At 36.2% G+C, this 11,202-nt stretch overlaps 1 non-coding gene across 1 annotated transcript; it reads left to right on the top strand.

Annotated features, from left to right (window-relative positions):
- The first annotated feature begins 966 nt into the window (after positions 1-966).
- Positions 967-1,073, top strand: LOC145135062 (small nucleolar RNA R71). Its single transcript, XR_013719543.1, has one exon. It is a non-coding gene; the product is annotated as a small nucleolar RNA R71 (small nucleolar RNA).
- The last annotated feature ends 10,129 nt before the right edge of the window (positions 1,074-11,202 follow it).

Raw genomic sequence — 11,202 nt, 5'->3', positions numbered from 1 at the left:
GCTTCATGCTATGGACTTGGGTCTAGGTCATGGACCAAACTAGATTAGGGGTAAAATGGTTATTTTACCCTAAGAAGAATTATTGGATTTTGACTAAGTATTAATTGTGATAATGATAGTCGGGGAGTCGCGGAAGCAGCCGTTAGAGATTCCTTACCGAGAGATTCACTTTTCAGCTTTGTGAGGTGAGTCCTCTTCTAGTAGGAACGGGTCTAAGGCACCAAGACCAACCCGTTTATGTATGTTAGCAATGTCGGGGTTAGCCCGATGTAGTTATATGTTTCTGGACTTCGGTCCGATGTCGGGGCAAGCCCGAGGTATGTTTGTATGCTTGATGTCTTTGTGATTCTTGCATGTGTTTGTTTATGTGTTCCAGGCTTCGGTCCGATGTCGGGGCAAGCCCGAGGAAGGTTTAGGTTCTATGTTATGCGTTATGTGTTCCGGACTCCGGTCCGATGTCGGGGCAAGCCCGAGGAATGTTTATATGTTTATGTTATATGTTGATATGTTGTATGCTTGTTGCTATGTTATATGTATACTGGGCTTCGGTCCGATGCCGGGCGGGGCCCGATGCCGGACTTCGGTCCGATTCCGAGCGGGGCCCGATGTAGCGGGCAAGGCCTAATGTATGTTATTATTTGATTATGTGTATGGTATGTGCTAGTGTGGGGAGACTTGCTAAGCTTCGTGCTTACAGTTTTCAGTTTTGGTTTCAGGTACTTCTGGTAGCCAGGGGAAGAGCTCGGGATGATTGCAGTGCACATACCGTTGATTCAGCCTGGGATGTTTAGACTCTGATATTTGGCACATGATTTTGATACAATATTTTATTATGATAATTTGAGATACATTACTTATGTTTTTTTATGAGATGACAAATGGTATTTATGGTTTTATAAATAATCAAAACGAAAATTTTGGACCCTATTTTTGAGATGTTTCATTGATACTTCTTATTGCTCATTCAAATCGTTTTGGGGACAATTTCTTATCAATCCTTTGTATCTCTCCCATGCTTCGTAGATTGACTCACCCGGTTGTTGCTCAAATTTTTCTATGGCCTTCTTGAGTTTAGCAACCTTAGAAGGTGGGAAAAAATGTTCTAAAAATTGTTCACGCATTTGCGCCCATGTAGTAATTGCACCGGGTGGAAGTGCCTTTAAACCAATCCCTAGCAGTTCCCTTAAAGGTAACTGGAAGCATTCTCAATAGCATTGTCTCTCTTGGAACATTCGAGATGTTGAAGTGACCAGCTATGTCATTGACTTCATCAAGGTGCTTTTAAGCATCCTCATGATCTTTCCCGGAAAATGGGACTTCCTTAAGCGCGAAAACAATTTGTCCCTTCAGCTCGAATGTTGCGGTAGCGAGAATTGCAGGTTGCACTAGACCGGGACCAGTGTCCTCTCGGATTCCTTTCTTTTATGCCTCCATCGACATGTTGGCAATATTCTCCATCTCGTTTTTCGGCTCGTCTTCGGGTTCAATTTCTTCTTTTTCTAATTCGGGTTCGGACTTGTATTTGGATTCTTGACGATTAGGATTTTGGTCAAAGCTTTCTATCTTCTTGTCGCCTTTTGAGGAATTGCTCGATCCACCTACGTTTTTGCCTTTCTACTTTCCAAAAACCGATTTAAGATCCTTCAAAAGTGATTTCTTTGGTGGTTGTGTTTCTTCTACGTTCTTATCCGTATTTTTACGAAGGGTTGACTCTGGATCTTCAAGCGGTGGTATCAAAGGTGTGTTGGATCCACGGGTCATGTACTGCTGCAAGAAAAACAAAAAGAAAACGTAAAAACGAACAAAAAGTAATTAAAAATTCCTACTGGATGACTACCACGACGTGGTAATGCACTCCACGTCGTGTTGAAGCAGCAAAAGTAAACAGAAACGTAAAAACAAAATAAAACGTAAAACAACCTAATTCACATCGTGAACTTAAGGTTCACGTCGTGAATTCAGTAATTCAGAAAGAAAAACTAAAGCTAAAAAAATAACTTTTTGCAGGTTTATCCCCACAAAAAGGATCAATTTACCTAAAGCAAATAAATTAAAAACTAAATTAGCCGTTCCTCGGCAATGACGCCAAAAACTTGATGTGTGAAAATTTATAGCTATCAACTTTTAAATTTATATCCTAACAAACTTATGCTAACTATGCACCTATAGGCAGTGTACCTAGTCATATTATACTATAGCTTTGGGTAAGTCGGGTGTCGATCACAGGGAACGAAATTAATTAATTAATTTAACTACTAAAAATTAATCTAAGAAAAGCAAAAGTTAATTGGGTTTTTATTAGATTTTGCAAATTCAGACAAACTTAATCACTTAACTATCAAATTCAATCAATTACTAAAAACACTTCTGTTTAGTTCGAATCCACTTCTCCTCTATGGTTAGCTACTAATTATGGATTATCAAAGTTGGTTACAAAATTTTATTCAATTAGCAATTCAAGTCCAAATTTACTAATCTTTTCACTAATTCATGTAAAACTATGTATGGCATACACAAGCAAACACAGAATTGGTTATTAAATATGGATTTGGTTGTGTAAGATTTATCAATTAAACACAATTATGGTAATAATTCATGTTCTCTAGCACAGCTAAATTCAATTACTTCAATTACTTATCTAAGATTGGGTCGATCCTAGCTCTAGAAATTCAATGTTCACTAAATCACTAGGTGTCAAGTTCATGTAATTAAGTGGTCACTAAGCTACACAGAACCTTATTTCAAGCAATCAAAGTATCAAATATTAACATGCTAGGTAAGACAATCAAACACAAGCCAATAACCAACAAGTAAAGTCCATAATTAGATTAACTAATCCATAAAGTTATTGCTTCATCTAGCTAAATAGAAGCAGCTAGATTCAGATACTCATGGCTGATAAAATAAACTTAAGTTCAATAATTAAAGACATGTTCAACTTGTACCAAATCAAAGTAATGGTTATGATCTTCAATCACTCGTTCTTCAATCAACTCTTCTTCCTTGGATGCTTAACACTTGAATTCTCTGACTTATTTTGTTCCAGAATTTGTTTTCTAAACCCTCCAAGTCTCCACCAGAACTCTCAAAATCGTAAGTGCCAAGGATATATATAGTTTGGGAATTATTGTAATTCACGACGTGAACAAGGATTTCACATTGTGATTTAAGATGAATCCTTATCGGGCAAGGACTCTGACTTCACGTGCACTTATCTTCTAGAACACTTACTCCACGTCGTGTAAGTCATGGCCACGTCGTGATTTGGGCTTTTCGCAGGGATTTTCTTCTTTTAATACTTCAATCCTCCGAAGTTCCAATTCTTGTCGCTTTTAGTCCTTTTTCTTCAAGAATGCTCCTTTTGGCTGCAAAATATAATTCAATCTTATAAGTATCATAAATCCTTGCAAATAACCAAAATATTAAACAAAATGTATTAAAATATTGCCTAAAATGTGTATAAATATGGCAATATCAGTAATATTTTACTGTTTTTTTTTATTTATGTTCACTAAATCCAAAACTCCAAAAATATTTTCTTTGTTTTTTTTAATTTCTAAAACAAAAAAAGTCCAAAAAGATTTTCTTTATTTTGTATTTCATTTTCTAAAACACAAAAACTCCAAAAATATTTTCTTATTTTTGTCTTCAAATTTCAAAAACAAAAATCCCAAAAAGATTTTCTTATTTTTATCTTTTAATTTTTCAATTCAAAAATCGAAAAATATTTTCTTTGTTTTCGAAGTTTTGTGTGTTTAATATTTTCTTTTAGTATTCGTCTTGATTGACATATATTGGTGGACATTGCTTCGTAAAGAGGGACATGTATAATTTCGAATCTTTGCAATAGTTAGGTGTCCTTAGAAGCATGTTGTTGTATGTCGAGCTAAGCCTCATAGACTCAATGTGTTTTGAAGCCTTAATGGATCACTCATTACGAGGGTTCCTTCCCAATTAGGCTATATTCACATTAGTCGACGAGCTGCCTTTCTCTTCTCATCTTGAGTTAAGAGATTTCTACATAGTCCGTATTATTCAAGATATACATAGTGTTTTCTTCAACAATCTTTTTCATCAAAGTTGTTCTTCACGAATCACACACTTCACTTGCGTATCCTCGACATATCTGGTAGAAACTAACCAAAATGTGGATATTGCTTAAGTTTGTGTTCATGATCCTGATTCATGAGTCCGTGATGATGGTGAAACCCAACATTCCAAACTATTCAAGGAATTGACGGTGAACTTGTTCAAGATTTTAACGAAACATTTGTCTTAGTACCTCAATTCGATATTCAAATTTGTATTCCTTCGTTATGAGTGGTCTTGACAAAATGTTCTTTACCCAATACATTTTTGCCCAACAAGATCCAATATTTTTTTTCATGGAATATGATCTCTGTTTGAATATCAGTTCGTACCTTTGTCACTTTTAAAGTTTATCTTCTCTTCACTTGTCCCTGACTACACTGGTCATATAAGTAATTTTGTTCACTTTACTCACACTTATGTTAAGCTATGGTTTTGGATAAAATTAAGCCTGCCCTCGAAGCCTAAGTAAAAGAAGCCCTTCGATACTCCTTCATGAGTATTCAATTGTATTTCATGGGATACCTCACAAGCAGTTCAATATCTCTCTTGATGTCGAATGAAGTGATCTTTTCCTGGGATCTTACTTCTTTTACATTGAATGTTTGTTTGATGTTACTACATGTACATTTTTATACTTTAGTTTCCACTATTTTGTTGTCACACTTTTGCACTGAAATCCTCGAGGGCTTGGGTAATACCAACTCAAACCTAGATTTCGCAAGTCTTAGCTATGATTTCTTTTCTAATCCCAAAAGCGAAAGAGCCCTACCGCGAAACGAAGGTTTGGTGACGGTTCTTATCCTTTTGAGGCAAACATAACGTCAGTTGGATGTGACGGTTTAGTTCCTTCACGGTTTTCAAGGGAAAAGTACTCATCACTTTATGAGACGTGGCGACTTTTACGGTAACTGGCCAACTTTCCAAGACAATACGTGGCGGTTTATCATTGGTGGCCGGTTTAAATTCAAAATTTCTGTGGGATATATAAGGATTTTGGTTGTCAAAATTATAGACTTTACGCAATCTGCTATAATTTTCCCCAAATCTTTTCTTCCCAACATTCATCTATTCTTCAAAACCCTAATAATGGCGGCACCAACTGGTCCTGTTGATCCTTCCAACACTACTGAAGATGCAACCTCGCAACCCTTGTTGAAGATTCAAAGATCTAACTATCGTTTTCAACTTGATGTATCAAAGTACCCGGAAGAATTGAAGATGATGATTGTGGCCCTTAATCATTTCATTCTTTATACGGTTATGACTGCTTCTTTGTATGTACCTATGACTTGGTTATCATTGGCTGGTTCTACAGCGGTGTTCAACAAAACCTCCAAGGTGGTGACGTTTCAATTAACTAATGAAAAAAGTACAAACTCACGAAGAAGCAGTTTGCACAGATTTTGAAGCTTCCCAATACTTGTCCATTTTATCAGGTTACCAATGAACACGTGGTTCATATGTTCAATGAGATGGTTCATCGACCCTTACTCACTAGAATTAGCCAGTTGTGCAAGGTTGCTCTGCCTTGTATCTAGAACTTTTTATTTGGGATTTTTCTATGTTGTCTCACAGGTCGGAGTGTTGGTCTTGACAAAGCAAAATTATAGATACTTGCATTGATTGTAGGGTTGTATAATGATCTTAATGTTGACTATGCTACTCAGTTGCGGGAGGAGTTTGGATCCATAATTTCTCACACCAACGTTGTCAATGGTGTCTCTTGTGCGAGATATTCGAGCCTGATTTTGGAAGAAGTGTATGCAAAAGAATATATCATGGTTCCATATGATGTTCCAAAGGCAGAGTTTAGCATCTATCAACATCCGAAAGTGTTGAAAATGATCCAATTGTTTTTCCTTCAGTAGCTCGAATCCCAGATGATATGTTGCGAAAGGTGGATCCGGCTCATCCTGTTCTTGTTGCTTATTTGGCAACGATCAACCCTAATGAACAAGTCGGGGTTTTTTTACCTAAAGGGGTGGAAGGTACTTCGAAGAGTGGTAAAGCTTCCAAGAAGTCCAAGAAGACTGAAAAACCTTAATCTGTTTCTCAGCCAATTGAGAAGGATGTAGTACAATCTATTAAGGAATCTGTTTTCCAAGAAGTTCAAAAGGAAGTAGTTCCTTCGAAAATAGGTGTTCTTAAACGAACAAAGAAGCTAGCACATCGCCCTCGTCATTATTCTGAAAGACAAGTTATTTTGGATATTCCTGTTGAGCATGTTTCTTCACAAAAGCAGGGGTCTTTTACGAAATTCAAGAAAATTCGTAAACCCCAGATCAATTGAAGGTGTATCTTAATTCGAGAGGTTCCAGATCCTGTTTCACTTGCTTCGAAGAAACGTAAAGCAGAGGGTATGGTGAAAAAGATTCAGAAGAAGAAGAAGCAATTGGAAGATCTTCTTGATGTGGTTGTGGTCGAAACTGATTTCCAAGATGGCAGTGATCAGTTGCCTATTCGAAATGATAACATTGTCTTCGACTCACCTCAACGAGAAACAATAACTAATTTGGGTGATCCAAATACATCTACCATCCCTAAGCAGACAATCGTCATACTACCCGAGGTCTTGAAGGCTGAATCCGTTATGGATGAGGTTCGAACCTTAGGCATCCCTGTGCACATATTTCTTTTGGACACAAATGTCGACATGGGTGAAGGGGTGAAGCATTCTGAAGCTCAAGGTACCACTTCTGTCGAAACTTCATCAGTTCCTCTTTCCATTAATTTATCCTCTACCATCGAAACTACACTATTCGATACTTCGACTACCTTACCACCATTTCATACCCCTATTCCATCTACTTTACCTACTTCCACCATATCTACTACTTATTCCAAAATTATGGATCAACCCATCACTTCTCTTTTTCCTTCACAATAAACTGAAGGAGAAAAGTCAATTCCAGATGCCGATCAAGATGATGATGACGTAATGGTCTCATTTGCTAAGATTCAATTCGACCCAGAGGAGGAGAACATTCTTGACCACATGCTTATGTCAGGAAAGCAGTTTAAGAACTTAAATCATAAACTAATTTCCTTGTTACATATTCTGGATGATACTGGGAGTCGAAACACTGTTTCTGGGATTGAATTTGATGTCTTACTTAAAGCCCAAGAAAATCGATTGAAAATGGCCATGGAATAGATCGAATCGAAACATGAAGAGCGTTTGAAGCATCATGTTGAAAATTTTCAATTTGAGGTTAAGGAGATGAGGGCAGTTGCTAAAGAACGTCATCTTTTGTTTGTTGAAGAGGTAAAGAAAATGGAGCAATCTGTTAATCTCAAAGTTGAGGCATTCAAATCAGACATGTCGAAGGAGATTGCCAAACTTGATCAGAATTATTCCAATCTTCATACCAAGGTTGATGTAATTGTTGATGCATTTACGAAGGTTGTGGAATATTACAATTCCTTTTGTATAAAGGTTGATTCTAAGACCGAGTCAGATTCGAAGGTGTTTACCAAGATGCAAGAATTTTTTGGGAGCTTGAAGGAGTCCATTTCGAAGCTTGATACTTCTTCTGTTGGATTAGTGTCTAAGTCCATAACTATAATTGGTATGTACTTGACCCGATTTCGCATGGTCCATTTGGGTTGCACTTCACCGGAACAATTTATATGAATAGTCTTTTGAGAATAGTATGTTTATGATTTATATTAATATATTATAAGTTCGAATATATTAATATGGAATCATATTATTTAATTAGTATTGATCAAGAATTTATTTAGAATTAATTTAGTGATCAAAAGGAACTAATTGAAGATGGACTCTTGTATATATATGGAATGGGCCAAGTTAATTTAGGTTGGGCTAAGCTTTAATGGATAGTCCATGGAGTGTTTAACCCATGGATCCTACGGAAATGAAAGGTCATGGGTATTAGGGTTTACATGAATGTAACCCTAATCCTCCATACTATATAAGAGGTCCTTGGCACTTGAAATTGGCACTAGTGTGTGAGTACAAAGGGTGGGCCGATTTCTTGAAGTGATTACTATTCTCTTAAGTTTTCCAAGGTGTTTTTGGTGATTTGTGATTCCACTTGATGCTTCCACACTATTGGGGCTAATCTCTTAAAGTTCAAGACTTCAAGCTCCATCAAAAGGTATGTCATCTAACTAAGCTCTTGTAGTATAGTTGCTTCATATTATGCTAGTTAGAATGAAACCATGGAATATTGAATATTTGCATGTATAATAGAAAAAACATAGATCCAAGGTTTATAGGGTTGCATGTACTCCATAGGAGTGTTAGAATGCTCGAGACCCATCAGTGGTATATGAGTCTAGGCTTGTTTTCTTTTATACTTGATGCAAATTGCTAAAAATCGAAGTTTGTATGCTGTCTGGTAATCTGACTCGCCGAGTCCATTAAGGGACTCGACGAGTACATGCCTAAATTCATCCAACTCGCCGAGTTGGTTCATGCACTCGACGAGGTGGACCCCCTGACAGCATATCTTCGAGTTTTAAGGCTGGAATTGGTCTAGAATCATTACCTTAAACTGTTTTGGACTTATAAAACCTATTTTTGATGTGGTAATGATTATGGTAAACCAATTTCAAAGTTGTTATCAAAATTTCAAGCTTTATGTGTGTTTATGTAATTCTTGAAATTGTTGATATGATTGTTCATACACTTATGAATTTTGGTAGATCATAGGAATTATTTGAAAAATTGTTTGTTAGTTAATTCTTGATCTAAATGTATGTTAATGGAGTCCATAATTTGTCCTCAAGTTATGGATTACCAAAAGTCATTTCTTTTAAAGATCCATTAAAATGCATAGGTTACAAAATTGAAGAGTCTTTTTGTTTTATGAACTCCATAACTTGTCCTCAGGTTATGGATGCTCAAAAGTGTCTTCATTAATGTTTTTAAAACCTTAATTAAACTCATAAGTTATGAAAATCCAAAAGTTTTTGAATAGTTTAAAACTTGCCCTCAAGTTTTGGAATTTGTAAAGTCTCACACACACTTTAATTTCAAACCCTAGAGTTTTAAAAGTTAAAATTCAACCCTTATACTTTATAGTATTATAAGTTAATAATATATATATATATATATATATATATATATATACATATATATATATATATATATGTATAAGAGCAAGTCAGTCTTACCGTTAGTAGGCCTCATTCACGAAGCCGATCTATAAGGGGAGTATAAGGTTGTTGCCTATAAAATGGTAGCTTAATGGGTGTCCACTCTCACCCACCGCTTCCTTGACTGGTGGAGGGTCGTTAGCCGAATGGTTAGGACAAGGACTATAATTTTCATTATAAGTATAATGATAAATATAAAGTAACTAAACCTTTTATAAATTCCCAATCTTAGTTACTTTAGGAAAATGTGAATTTGGTGTTAACCAATGAAATTAGACTTTGCACTTTGCTTAAGTCGTTAGTGGAGCGCGTGTGGTTAACCGGCACACTAACTTGGATTTAACAAGGTAGGCAAAGGGTAACTTAATGTTTATCATAGGATCGGTGGAGCGCGTGTGGTTAACCGACACATCAATTAACTGATAAATATTAAGGGTACCAAGTATATTTGCATGGTTATTCACACCTTGTTTTGTGATCCTCGGCATCCCAGTCACAAAACTTGAGAGGGCACAATCGAGATTGAAACATGCCATTGAAGAGTTCAATGAATCTCAAAAGATCTAGGAGTTTCAAATCCAATTAAAACCTAATAAATTATTTCGTTTTTCATGGTGGAAATTAGTGAATCGTCGTTCGCCTACCTTCAAATATTTTATAGCTTGGATTACGACATCCCTCTTACAAGTTATAAAAGTATTGTGTTGGTTCCTAGCGTTAATATTTCATATTGGGTGTTATATTAAGGACTTAAATCAACTAACTTGAATATCTCCCATTGTAGATGTTTGGTTCAAACAACTATGTTCTTCCCAAATCCCTAGGAACAAGCTTTCCTAATGAAGATGATGTCCCATGGTTGGTTCATGGAAATCATACTTCTCTTCCTTCACATCCTCCAATTATTCTCCCTAACCCACAAGTTCTTGAATAGTTCAAGGTCACTCAAGCCCTATTGGCAAGCAAGGTCTATGTGTGCTCACATCGTGGAGATGAAGTCACATATTGACAAGCCGGGAGAGTTGGGTGTCAAAGTCTTGAGAAAGTTGGTTATTCAATCACTTTCTAAGTAACATAGTGAGTTTCCTTTGGGACTACTATGAAACAGACTATGACATGACCCTTAATGATCTAATCTATTTGCTAGGTGCTGCTGAATCAGCAATGATTTGGAGCACTGGTAAAGCAAATCTGATTAGAAGATCAACTTCCCAAACTTCCATGGATATTGACAATGGTAACATTGAAAATCCAGAAAAGCTTTCTCTTCCCAATGGAAAGGGACCGGCCATAGTCAAATCGGTTGACCAAATTGTAAAGATAAAGGCTAAGTCTGAGACAATCTCGTGTACCATTCCCAGAGGAAGTGGCATTGGTTGCAAAGCTTCCCTATTTACCTGAGAGATCATAAGGTTGGTCAAGTCAAAAAGTTTAACTCTACTTCAGGTAAGTCCACTATCTAACTCTATTAAGTTCCTATTTGGAGATTCTTATTACATGATGTGAATGGGTCACATGTTGAAGTTTTAAGAATCAAAGAAAAGAGAGGAAGCTTAAAGAAGAGTAAGCTGATTCTGATCGCGAAGATAGATTTCGATCGCATGGTTCGGTGATCAGAATTTTTGAGTTGCTGCTTAAGAGTTGTGATAGATTGCTTAGGAATAGATAACAACATATTTTTCATATGCATTTGCATTGTAAGGATAAGTTTTTCCGCAAGTTTTAAAATAAAAGAAATTTTTTGATTTTATTTATTTTAAGTATCCTTACAATGGCATTTGTGAAAAAATTTTGTTTATATGATTCCATTGATAGCAACATTGGAAAATGGATTTGATTCTGTCATTTGTGATAGTGTCATAATTTACAAAATAAGGAAAGATTCTCATCATCCAAGTTTCAGTTGGATAGAAACTTGGAATTATGCAAGTTGTATTGTATGGTGAATGAGAATTTTCATCTTTGGAAAATTAAGACTAGTTCCTT

The sequence above is a fragment of the Lactuca virosa genome, chromosome 8 (assembly GCF_052849685.1).
Source record: "Lactuca virosa cultivar CGN04683 chromosome 8, Lactuca_virosa_CGN04683_v6, whole genome shotgun sequence".
Lineage (NCBI taxonomy): Eukaryota > Viridiplantae > Streptophyta > Magnoliopsida > Asterales > Asteraceae > Lactuca > Lactuca virosa.
This window is presented reverse-complemented; position numbering and strand designations above follow the sequence as displayed.